At 50.7% G+C, this 12,969-nt stretch overlaps 1 protein-coding gene and 2 non-coding genes across 3 annotated transcripts in view; all 3 read left to right on the plus strand.

Moving 5' to 3' along the window:
* The window catches only part of LOC120385078 (zinc finger protein 850-like), a gene marked incomplete at its 5' end in the record, with an annotated part of 387,202 nt that overhangs the window by 95,364 nt on the left and 278,869 nt on the right, over positions 1–12,969 (plus strand). The gene's annotated exons all lie outside the window — the stretch shown is intronic.
* Positions 339–420, plus strand: TRNAS-UGA. Its single transcript has one exon. It is a non-coding gene; the product is annotated as a tRNA-Ser (tRNA).
* Positions 1,925–1,997, plus strand: TRNAF-GAA. Its single transcript has one exon. It is a non-coding gene; the product is annotated as a tRNA-Phe (tRNA).

Genomic DNA, 12,969 nt, shown 5'->3' on the forward strand with positions numbered 1-12,969 from the left:
GTGACCTAAGACAAGTCAATTCTCCTTTCTCAGCCTTAGCTTCTCCCTCTCTCAAGTAGGGATAATGATGATCCGCTCCTACCTAGCTCAAGGTGGGTGGAGGATGGGGATCCATTGGAGAGTGTCACTAGGAGTATCAGAGGGGCCGTGTTAGTCTGGATTTGTAAAAGCAGCAAAGACTCCTGTGGCACCTGGCTACAAACAGAACAAACCCCAAATCCCCCCTGTGCTTTGGGAGCCAGGTTTGCTGTGGGAATCCTGTAGTTCAGATGACTTCACGCCTGGGCATTGTGATTCTTTACCAGTTTCTCTGGCATTGGGGCAGTTTTGTGCTCACAGCTGTGATGGCCGAGTGGTTAAGGCGTTGGACTTGAAATCCAATAGGGTTCCCCTGCGCAGGTTCAAATCCTGCTCACAGCGAGGCCTGTGTTTTAGCCAGTCTCTCACCCGGGCAATACCTCTGTACAACCCCCTGAGACACTCTCAATTCTCTCCCCACCCCAAGTAAATTCTGTTCTGCTCCTTTCATCGAGATGCCTGGGACACTCCCGCACACTGTGTACCTGAGGGGTCGGGCAAACTCTCAGCACCTGAAGCCTCTGCCACTCACCTAGTGCCCCATAGATCAGCCATAGCCCTGGTTCTGCTCCTCTCTCTAGCATGTGAGTCAGCGACTCCATGGGAGCTACGGGGCTGCAGAACCAACAGAGAGAAAAAAAGGTGCTCAGCACCCACTGGCAGCCAGCTCCCCCCCACCCACTACAGGCCTTGCTGACAAGCTCCTCACACTTGCCAGTGATCAGCTGTTCAGTGGGGTGCAGGAGGCGCTGGGGGGGGGAGGAGCAGGGAGAGTGGGAGAGGGAGAGGAATGGGGCAGGAAGGTGCAGGGCGGGAAGAGATGGGACAGGGGTGGGGGCTTGGGGAAGGGGTGGAGTGGGGGCCGGGCCTGGGGCGGACCGGGGGGATTTGTCCCATACCCCAGATCCCTCTAGGGCCGGCCCTGAAGGGAAGCACCGACTATCACAGTGACAATAAAACTGACCAGCCTTGTGGGGGGGGCTGAGGGAGATCCGCACTCACCAGGTCTCTTGTCTCCCCCAAGGTGAGCCAGACACTGCTCTCTCCTGGCTCTCACTCTAGCAGCTGGACGCCAAGGAGCCATTTCCCCTCAGGAAGTGCATCGAGTGCCCCTGTGGTGCTGGGGGGCTGGCACTGCTGCTGCCTGTGGGGCTGGCAGGGGGGCTGATGTCTGCACAGACTCTCAGCTGCCAGGCCGGAGGGGGCACTTGGGACCTTACCAGACTGGCTCAGTGAAGACGGGGGGTTGACAGAGCAATACAGACGCTCTCCAGAGCACGGAGCAGCAGCCGCCCATGCAGCCAGGCAATGAGCAATTCCCACAGCCTGGAGCCGAGGGGGAGGCGGCAGCTGCTGTTCCAGCTCCTCGGGGACAGGCCCTGTCAGCCAACAGCCACTTCTTACTCCCCACAGCTAAGGGCGCCGGGTTCCTCCGGTGGGGGTGTGGAGCAGCCGTTCGTTTTCCTGTCCGCACTCCTCTGCGGTGTGAAAATCGGGGAGGGGAGGCAGAAGCCCCACTTCCCTCCAGAAATGACGCCCAGTGGGGGAAGCCAGGACAACAGGGTGGGGCGGCAGGTGGTGGCCAGACTCTCACTGCCAGGGTCTAGTCTAGCTCAGGGTCCAGCTCAACCTCCTCCCCGTGCCACTGGCCCCCAGTCCCCTTCCCCCACCAGGTCAACCCGGCCACTAGGGCAGGAACGGGGTGAGGCAGCAAGTCAAGCTGAGCAAGGCAGGCAAAAGCGAGTCTTGTCTTCATGGGCCGCTCCCAATGACGTCCTGTTTGTGTGCAACTGCTGCAAAAACATCCCGGCAGAGAAGCAACAGGCCAAAATACTGCTCCATGGCTGCCAAAGTAGCTTAGTTGGGAGAGCGTTAGACTGAAGATCTAAAGGTTCCTGGTTCAATCCCAGGCTTTGACAGGTTCTTTTATTCTCTTTGTACAGGGGGGCAGCTTGTTCTCTGGCAGCCCAGTGGTACTTGCACCCAAGGTGAGCAGAGCTGCTGTGGGGCAAAGCAATTTTGGGGCCCCTTCCATTAAAAAAAAAGTTGCAACATTGTATTTTCATGGGGCCCCTGTGGGGCCTGGAACAAACTTCCCACTTGCCTCCCTGTGGGTGGCACTGATGGTGAGTCTCTGATCTTGGGCTCTGCAGTAGGAAAACATAGAATGGGCTTCTGCCCCTACTTGGCCCACCTGACTTTTAACAAGGAGAGATGGGATCTGTCTTTCCCAACATGGCAGGAAGACAGCAAGGCAGGGTGACCTCAGGAATGGTGCCAGAGGGCTGCTGGGCAGTGACAGGCAGGGATTGGGGATGGAAGCTCCTCTGTGCAGCTGAGCAAGGGCAGTACCAGGGAAGGGGCATCTGTAAAAGTGGCCCTGTGGAAGGTGGCAGGGATTTGGGGGCCCAGGAGGAGGCGCTTGATGTTCAGTGCCTTGGAGCAGCTGGACTTGGCCATGGTGGGTGTTCAGGAAATGCACATTAACAACTCTAGGGTAGCTCAATAGGCAGAGGGTGATTGGAGGAAGGGCCTCCTGGCCAGGGAAGAACGATGGGGCTGGAGTCTTGTTTTTCACATTCGCGGTGCTAGTACAGAAGGTGGTGGAGCTCCAACCAGGGAGGGCATTACTGGTGGCTTTGTGCTCTGTGGCACTGGTTACTGCTATATTAGTGTGTATGGTCCCCAGTTAAGGCATGAGAGGGAAGATCAAAGGCTCCCTTCCTCTGGGCTGCATGATGTTTGTTGTTGGGGGGGGGCGGATTTTAATTATGTCAGCCGGCCTGAGCACCGCTGGTCCCGTTTTCCCAACCGTCAGAGGAAACATTTTTACAATGAGCACTACCTGGCGCAGGTCTGTAGTGAGGTCGGCTTAGAGGAGCTCACTCCAGCCACAGAGGGGGTTCACCTTTCTGCGGGGACAGGCCAGGACTCGCATTGACCGGATTTATGCTTAGCTTTTGTGTCTTTAGCATGTTGCTTCTCAGATTCTTTCTTGGCCTGACTTGTTACACTTTGACACTTAACAGGCTAGAGTTTGTGCACCTTCCTATTATCCTCACTAGGATCTGATTTCCAAATTTTGAGGAATGACTTTTGCCTCTAACGGCCTCCATTACTCTGCCATGTACCTAGAGTGGCGTTCTGCTGGTCGTCCTATTGTCGCTTCTGATTTAGGCAAACGTTTCATCTGAGCCTCTAATTGCGGTGTTTTTAAACGCTCTGCATGCTGCTTGCAGGCACCTAACACTTGTGACAGCAGCTCCTTTTAATTCCCATCCAACCATCTGTACTTATGCCGATAGGTCGACTCTAGGTCTTTAACTCTGAGCGGTAGCTGAGAAGATGGTAAATGGGGCAGAAACCCGTTCGACAAACCTCTTCATTTCCTTGTATCAGAGGGGCCGTGTTAGTCTGATCTGTAAAAGCAACAAAGACTTCTGTGGCACCTTATAGACTAACAGACGTTTTGCAGCATGAGCTGTGGGTGAATACTCACTTCTTCGGATACCGCTCAGAGTTATTCTTGCATCCGAAGAAGTGGGTATTCACCCACGAAAGCTCATGCTGCAAAACGTCTGTTAGTCTATAAGGTGCCACAGGATTCTTTGTTGCTTCATTTCCTTGTTATTTCCTGACTTCTTTATTCATCCCCTTTTCCTTATTTCCTGGGTGAGGCGGCGGCCTGCCAGGGAGCTCCCCGGCACCTCTGGCTGCCTGGGCTGAAGGCAAGAGGCAGGCCTGGGCGTGGCGAGGGCCTCCTGTCCTGGCCTGAGGCTGCAGTGCTTCCTGGTCCCCTTTTCCCACCACCCCGGCAGGCGGCTGCTGCGGGAGAACACGAGGGAGGCTCTGGGGGCGCTAGGCAGCGCTGTGTGTGTGGCTGTCAGGGGAAAGAGCCGAGGCTCCGGACTCGACCTGCCATTGACTCGCGTGGCTCTGCGCGGCCGTCAGCCGGGGCGGGCCAGGCCGCGGACGTGACTCAGGCTTGGGCCGCATGGCCGCGCTTTCCTGATGAGGTATAACCCTGGGTGTCAGGTCGCTGTGCAGCTTTGATCTAAACTGACCAGCAGCCCACAGCCTCCCCCTGGGTCAGCCCCACCTGGTTACTCCTTACAGGCCGACCTCACCCCCCTTCCAGTCCCGGATTCACCCCCTAATCATCCTACTACCACTCAGAGCCACAGCCGTGGAGGTGCTGAAGGAGGGAGGGGTGACTCCAGGGTGGGGTTCTTCTCTAACGATGGCTGGCAGAAAGGTGGTGCTCAGCTCTGTCAGCGACCTGCCCAGTTGCCTCGCTGCCAGGGGATACAGACATTTCTGTAAGGCGATTAAATGGGGTATTTGGCTTCTGAGTGAATGTGAGAAATGTGCAATTATGAGAGGGAATTTCCATCTACCTTTCTACTGCTCTTCAGTGGCCTAATGGCGAAAACATTAGCTTCCTAAACCAGATATTGTGGGTTCAAGGCCCATCCGGGGTGAAAAACTCCTCTCTTCTTGTATAAAGTACTGGATCTTCAGAACAGTCCTCCAGGAACAGAATCTTCCATTTGACAAATGCTTTCTAAACCCATCAGTAGCAAACAGTTAATACTAGTGTTTGTCTGAGAATAGAGTGAAGGGGAGTGTTTACTCCGACACAGACAGAAAGAGCAAGGCTGTTCTGAAAGAGAATGGATCTGTCTGGAGACAAAGCAGCCCATGAGACTGAGCAACCGTGTGAAAAGAAGAGGTTCAAATATGTTAGGTGTTATGTAGGTTGGCCTGGCAAATTTAGCGCTTGGCTACACTTGCAGATGTAGAGCGCTGGGAGTTAAACCAGCCCTCGGAGACCACAGCAGGGAAAATGCTGCTGTGTGTTTACTCTGACAGCTGAATGTGCACTGTATGGGCCACATTTGCTGCTTTTGCATATGCCACTGAGTGCTGTGCACTGTGGTTGCTATCCCTGTGTGCATGTGGCTGAATTGTGTTTTTCAATTGGGGGGCGGGGGTGGAGTGTGTATGTGGGGAGAGACAGTGTGTTTTGGGGTCTGAGAGTGTGTCAGCATGCTGTCTTGTGTGTTCGGACAGCAGCAGACCACCCTCCCCACCTCTCTCTCTCACACACACACCCTGCATCATCGGCAGCAGCATTCCCCAGTAATGGTTGCTTTGTCCCGGAGCAGATAAGCAGCCGGCTGTCGGAAACAGAGCTTTGAAAGGGAATATCCGCATGCCGATTTCAAAACAATGACCACAGTGGGCACTTGACTTCAGGGGATTATGGGACGTTTTCAGAGGCCAGTCACAGTGCAGTAATACAACACGTCGTCACACTCACACCTGGGCATTTCAGCCGAGGCAAAGTGAACTTTATGCTTCTCATGGAGGTGGATTACCAGGAGCGCTCCAGCTGCAGAGCCCAGGTGCTCCATGTGCCTTGAGAGTGTGGACACCTCAGGAGTTAGGGCACCCGGGGCTGCTTTAATGTGCTCTAACTTGCAAGTGTAGCCAAGCCCCTAGACTTGCGACCTGACACCCAGGGTTATAAGACAGACATAGTGACCCCTTACTGGCCTCGGGAACCCCAAACCCTTGTTACTAAGGGCACTGAGGAGTCTCTGTCCCTTAATAACTTCTGGGAGCTCCCCAGCAGGCTACGGGCATCAGCCACCTCCTGCCACACAGGTTAGACTCTTGGTGCTGTGCCAGCCGCCCCCTCGCTTGCAGGCCCAGTGTGAGAAGCAGGAGGCCTGGTGCTGGCAGAAGAGGGTTTTGATTGATCCACCTCTGTGTGCTGGGCACAGGACGCTTCCACTGTGTCACTCTGCTGGCTTTTCTTCAGCAGCGCCTAGCGGCCCTGGCTCCAGGCTAGCGCCTGGTGAGCTCTGGCACTGGCAGGAAGCGCTGCAGGGTGCTGGGCAGCGGCCCTGGCAAACCAGCTGCTGGTAGGTGTCTCTGTGGTATCATGGGTCAGTGAGTGCAGCTGTTAATGGAAAGGAGGGGGGGTTATGCTCCCCCAGGGATGCCACTGAAGGCTCCTCATGGGCTCCTCAAGGTCTGCTGGGAGCTGTGATGTCCCCCTTTTGCCGCCTCGAAGGCTCCCTCCTGGACACAGTGGATTCACCTGCTGCCTACAAGAGTGTCGGGGCCGCGCTGCAAAAGCGCATCTCCCAGCAGCCGTGCCGGAGGCTCAGGTTTAATCCTCAAGGCCGAGTGCAAAACCTTCAGCCGGGAACATTTCGCTCCCTTCCCGCCTCCGCCCAAGCGGCAAGGGAGAAGCGGAGGAGACAGGCCGGCTCAAAGACGCCTCCCTCCCACTTCCCTGTACGCTGTGCAAAGCTCTTGGCCTGCCTCATGCCTCGTCAGGAAAGCGCGGCCATGCGGCCCAAGCCTGAGTCACGTCCGCAGCCTGGCCCGCCCCGGCTGACGGCCGCGCAGAGCCACGCGAGTCAATGGCAGGTCGAGTCCGGAGCCTCGGCTCTTTCCCCTGACAGCCACACACACAGCGCTGCCTAGCGCCCCCAGAGCCTCCCTCGTGTTCTCCCGCAGCCGCCTGCCGGGGTGGTGGGAAAAGGGGACCAGGAAGCACTGCAGCCTCCTTCCAGGACAGGAGGCCCTCGCCACGCCCAGGCCTGCCTCTTGCCTTCAGCCCAGGCAGCCAGAGGTGCCGGGGAGCTCCCTGGCAGGCCGCCGCTTCGCCTCAGCCACCTCTTGCCTCATGGCCTAGGCTCTTGGTGCTCTGCTGGTCACCGCCTGGCTTGAAGGCCCAGAGGGAAAAGAAACAAGCGCTCACCTAGCAGAGGATGGTTTCGATCCAGCGACCTCTGGGTTATGGGCCCAGCACGCTCCCGCTGCACCACTCTGCTGGTTTTTACACCCTCCCCCTGCCACCCAGCTGCCACTATCCAGATTAGTGCCCTACGTGCTCTCGCGCTGGCAGACAGATGTGCAGGCTGCTAGGCTGCTGCCCTGGTCACAGGATTTTACAGCTTCTACAGGGCAAAAGGGATCTATTTGGGGTTTGGACCCCATTGGGAGCTGGGTAGCTGAGTGCCGGAGACGGGAGCACTTCTTAAACTGTTTTCAGTTAAGCCTTCAGCTTGTGGGGGACGAGGTTCAGCCTTGGATCCGTGTCTGCAGCAGGCGAGCGCATCTGGCTATATCCTCCCCCCCTCTCGCTGTATTAGCAGACTATAACCCGGAGCGAACGCACACGCCTTGCAAAGGAACAGGAGCCGGGATCTCAAACAAAAGTCAACATTTTATTAAGATGACGTTCAAAGAAAAAATGTGTACGGTACAGAGTTTAGACGTAGAAGTTTCTGGTGCTCAGGAACAACGTACAGCTTATCCAAGGGGTGCGAAGTTCTGTTTAAGATCGGGTGGCGTAAGGAATACATAATCTGCAATAGCCCCAACTGGGGGTAAAAGGTTAACGTACAGACTCTGAATTAGGAGGGTATGTTGTCCATAGGAGGGCTACTGTTCAGGTGTGGAGTATAACAAGCAGATTTGACGATGAGGATGGATTGACCCATGTTTGGTGAGGTTTAATGTTTGGTGTTTTGGAATCTTTGCCACAATCTAGTTGAGGCAGGGTCAGTATGAATTCTACCCTGCCATCTGTTGGTGATGTGTTGTCAAGGCCTTTTGGGGCTGATGTCATTTGCATGGTTACACCCACCTCAGGTTGCATGATGGGAGTGCTTGTCCAAACAGTCATTTCAGGTGTTGTGGGATCCCCAGTCTCTTTCTTATTGGGGCAGGAGTAATCCAGTGTATTTTCCTGTTGATTTCGGATCAAGGACAGAGTAACTGTACCTGGCATTTGAGGCCTGAGAGCGTCACCCTGTCCTGGAAAGTACTCACCATTAAGGGGCATGGGTTCCAAAGGACAAAATGGGGTGGGAGGTAGGAATGGATGTTTGGTGGTCTCTTGCAGGTGCTGGTCCTTTCTGTTGTCCCTGGTGTGGAAAGACAGAGGTGGTTTTGAATCCTTAAAATTGTTGTTTGTGCTCCAGTTGCTTGTTGTAAGCTTGTGCTGTTAGATCTCTTTCACGGTGTCTTTTGGTCCTGAGAGGTAAAGGGCTGCTCTGTGTGTGGTGTTATGGAGTGAAGTAGCAAGCATTAGTCCATGAGTCTAGTATTTGCATAAACCCACCCACTGACTATTGACTAACAATTCTGCTCTGCTTTTTCTTCCAGCTAAACTATTCTGCCAGGTTTGGCTTTTATGTGAAATAAGAGACAACCCACTAAATTGTATCTAAAATGTACACTTAAGCATCAAAGTTTTTAAATGTTCTCTATCATAAATAATTATATTTTTTTAACTAAAGCAAGAAAAAAAAATCATAAAATCTGCATTTAGAAATTTTAAAAGAAACCTAGTATTAAGTGCAAATATTGATTTTCAATCTCTTTTAATTCACTCTGCTTTGGAACCCATGTCCCTTGTATACTGAGTTTCATGTGGGTTCTGGTGAGTCCAGAAATCAAGAACTGCTAAATTCCGTTCTACTGTCCTTGATTCATATCACCAGGTTCACTACACTTTGTTACTCTTGCCCTAATAAGAAAGAGATTGGGGATCCCACAGCAGCCAAAATCACCATTTGGACAAGCACCCCCATCATGCAATGCGGGGTGGGTGTGACCATGCACATCAGCAACTAAATGCCTTTACAACACAACACCAACAGATGGCAGGGTAGAGTTCATTCTGACCCTGCTTACACCCTCCCCCCAGCCAAGAATTGGTGGTCCTGATAAATCACACTCCCTGTTATACCAACTCATTGGTATTGAATGCTGAAGTTATGGCTAGCAAAAGTAGCCACCCATCTCTGCCCTGTAGCATCCAGCTTAGCCCTTGTTAACACATAAGTCAGTGGATTGTTCTCTGTTCATACCTGAAACTGAGCAGCAGACAAGTAGTCTCAAAATTTCTCAGTGATGGCCCATTTCAAGGCCAAGAACTGCAGCTGGTGGATGGGATAGCGAGTTTCGCTGTCTGACAGTTCTCAGCTGGCAAAGGCCACAGATTTACATTTGCCTTCCACTTCCTGGTACGAGAGTGCTCATAGGCCCTCCAAACTGGCATCAGCATGCAGGATAAACGGTTTGTTTGGGTCAGCAAGGACTAGGACTGGCACATGATCAGGGAAATAATGATTTCCCATCAAGCCCTGTCACATCTCTCATCCCGCCATGTCCCCAATGGAGAGGAGAGGAGCCCCTCCCCTGTCCCAGGCCAGACACACCAGATTTGTGGGAATGAGATGTTCATGGTCCATTCCAGACCAAACCAAACTGCTGGCAAGTGGTGATTCTTCCTCAGTCAGCTCCTGTTAGAGTTGTTGGTGCAGCGGGGGAGAGGTATTTCTCATTTAGTTCTTAAATGCTCTGGGGTAGGGGGGTGTTTTTTTCTTACTTGTATCTCAAACTTTTCAACCCCCACCATTTTTTGTTCTAGTCTGATCTTTTTCTTTCTCATGTTTAAATTCTCATTTTACTGGCTTTGTTCCAGAGCTTTCACAGCCCAATTCTCTGCCCTAAGCTTGAGCTCTCTACTGCCCTCTGAACCTATCATTCCAACCCAACCCTAAAGCCTGCACCCCCAGAGCCAGTGCCCTCATCCCCCTGCACTCCAATTCTCTGTCCCATGTAGCCTGATTTAGGGTGTACTAATAATATTAATTTGGAAAATATGATGAAAATTTAATTTATTAGCTTACATTTTATTTAATATAATTGAGTTACAAAGTTACAGTTGCATTACTGCTATTCAAAAGATACATATGGCATTATATGCAACAAAGTTTTGGTTAATATACTCACACCTTTCCTTGATAACCTGGTGGTAAGAGACACAGGACCAGCCTTGCAGTTCAGGTTTTCAATTCTTGAGTGAAAGATGCAGTGCTTAGAAAAAGCTAATGTTACTTAGGGTTCACTTGACTATGTTAAACTTATAATCAAAACCTAATAAACAAATAAAAACTTAGGGAAACTGAGCTTAGCCGAGTTACTTTGAAACTTAAAGTTTAAGAACAAGTACAGGCGCCTACTGATAGTAGATAGAGAGAGAGTGGAGGAAGTAAGTTAGAATGATAGAGCGACGTGCTCTAGCGAGGTGGGTTACCTCTTTCATAGGGCACAAGCGCCGGAAATCCTTCCTCCTATGCCCAAATTTCATTCCCCATCCACAAAACGTTAGGGTACGCTTACTTCATAGGCTAGTATGTTTGTGCGTGTTGATGACATGTACATATGCACATAAGTTCCCTCTTGGTGTACCTGTTAATTCTGTGGGTACAACACTGAAAAACCCCTTATGCCATTCTCCATTGTCGATTGGTCTAGACAGGCGTGGGTACTTCTCTATTTAAGTAACAAGATAAAGGTCAAGTTTCCTTTCTGAGTAAAAGGTCACAATATAGATATGCTCACTTTGCCTTAGCTTAACATACAGGATATGGCCTGTAGGTCATTGTAAGTCATGTGCCCCAGCCCCCTAATCATTTTTATTGCCCTCTGCTGGACTTTCTCCAGTTTGTGCACATCCCTTCTCATGTGGGTCCCAACCCCAAAAGTACTCACATTTCACCCCAATGGCCCCAAAATGTACATAGGGTGCTGCCATGGTCAAGTCACTCCCCAGCTCTCCAGTGGAGCCTGCTGGCAGAGAACAAGGTGAAAATTAGCCAGGACATCACTCAGTCAATTCCCTCTGCTCCCAGCAGGGGGTATCGGAAAGCTCCAAGATCGCTCACTTCCCTTTCTCTCATCAGCTTCAGGCCCCAAGGTTACAAATGCACAAACCAGTTGGGAGTCTCCCCTGAGCTCAGGGGATGGGGCTACTCTGAGGGGATGGACTTGCACACTTGGGATACTAGTGCAAAGATACAATTTCAATTTCTCATAGAGAAAACTGAGGGCAAATTATATTTGGTAAAAATCTTATTTAGTGAAAGGAAAGCTGCAGTGACAGCCTGGTTACTGGGATGCAAAACACTTTCCTCCTGGGAGAAACAAGAAGTTAGAATTAGACATTTACATTGTTTGTTCCAGTGTTGGCAAAGGTTTAATTTTGCTTCTGTGTAGGTTTGTTTCAGGCTGTGACCGTTTTGGTTTATTGGGTTGTTTTGTCTTTTTTAGTTGGAATGGAGCTTTTAATTGACATTTGCTGGCTTCGAATGGCTGACCTGCAACACCAGTTTTGACATAATTCTACATATTTTATACAGATTTGGCCAGTATTCAAGGATTCAATTCCTTTATAGGAGGCTTTAGTGGTCAGGCTTATTTATTTTATGTTATTTTTCTCATCCTGCAGTAGCACACCTTTTTGATAAAATGTTGAAATTATTAATTTATGGCATTTGTTAGTTTTTGTTTTTAAAAACAAAGTTTTTCTTAATGTTTGGGTTTTAAATTAAACATTGTTTATTTCAATTTTTCATTTAGGTTTTGGTTATTGATGGGATCTTTAAGAACTTTGGATTTAATACTAAAATTAGGACAGATTTAGATTATTTAAAGTAAACCCTGTTTACTATTTTATTTTAATAAAGGTTGTATTGCTCTAAACCCTGGCCGAGGGAGGGAGTGGACAGCTGGAGTAGTTCATGGGAGGGCTGGTGGAGCGGAGCAGAGCTGTTCATGGTGACGGCTGCAGCAGATCTCCATGGAGAGGCAGGGCAGTTAGCCTCAGCCCACATAAAATGCCCCTTTACACCCTGTGTGCCCCCCCCCCATTTCCACCCAGGCTGGGGGGGGTAAAACTGCAAATGAACTTTTGAACTCTAGGGTGGCACTGACCAGGGACAGAGACTTTTGGGGTTGTTGGACTTTGGGGTGATTTGGACTTAAGACCCTGAGGGAAAAGGACATTGCCAAATGTACTTGGAGATGGGTCTTTGCTCATGATTTGTGTTATAATCCTGTTTGTGGTGTTTCCACATGATGCCACATTGTTTCCTCCTTTATTAAAAGGATTTTGCTACACTCAGACTCTGTGCTTGCGAGTGGGTCAGTATTGCCTCCTAGAGGCGCCCGGGGGGGGGGGGGTAGATAATTGTCCCAGGTCACTGGGTGGGGGCTCGAGCCGGTTTTGCATTGTTATTGAAACAGAACCCCTGGATAGTGAACCCGGCCCTTGTTGCTGCCAACTCGGAGGGGCAGAAGGGTTCCACCAGCAAACTATTAGCAGACATTTAACAGCTATTTTCTTCACCAGTTTAGCCTTTTTTTCTGCTTTGTTTCTACATCAAATACATTACTCACAAAACCCCATGCTTACAATGCTTAGATATCTTGCTGTTCTTTAGCTGTTCTAAACCTCCTCCATGTTCCTGAATGTATTTTCTGGCAAGGTTTTCTAAAGCCATGCTATGGGCAATTCCAACGGACTCTACTCTTGCCCTTACTCCACTCACCTTAACCCAACATAGAACTCATTTGAATTCTAACACTTCACTAGCTTATGTAATAAACTAGAATGAACGTTCTGTTGCTTTATTCTGTAACTGAAGGCATCCTTTCACAGAAGGAGGAAACAATACCCCAAACTGGTTTTCTACCTAGTTCAATAAGTCCCAAGTAAAAGATGGGGGGGGCATGTTCCCCTCTCTTCCCTTGATGGCTCATAGCTGATTGAAAGGTCTTTTCCCCTCTGTCGGGACCTGCCAAACAACTGGGGATACTGAGGCAGATGGATCAGAGGTGCACCCTGGGAGAGTTGTGGGGACTGAAGAACTATACAAGTTCTGAGTTATTGCAGCCTCTTGGTGGCAATTAATAAATCCATGTATTAACTGCCCCACCACCACTCAGTGTGGGTCAGCGGGCCCGGTGCTACTGCTTATATTTTTAATCGGTACCATTCGTTACAACTTCAACCTC

This window comes from Mauremys reevesii, linkage group 17, assembly GCF_016161935.1.
Source record: "Mauremys reevesii isolate NIE-2019 linkage group 17, ASM1616193v1, whole genome shotgun sequence".
NCBI lineage: Eukaryota > Metazoa > Chordata > Testudines > Geoemydidae > Mauremys > Mauremys reevesii.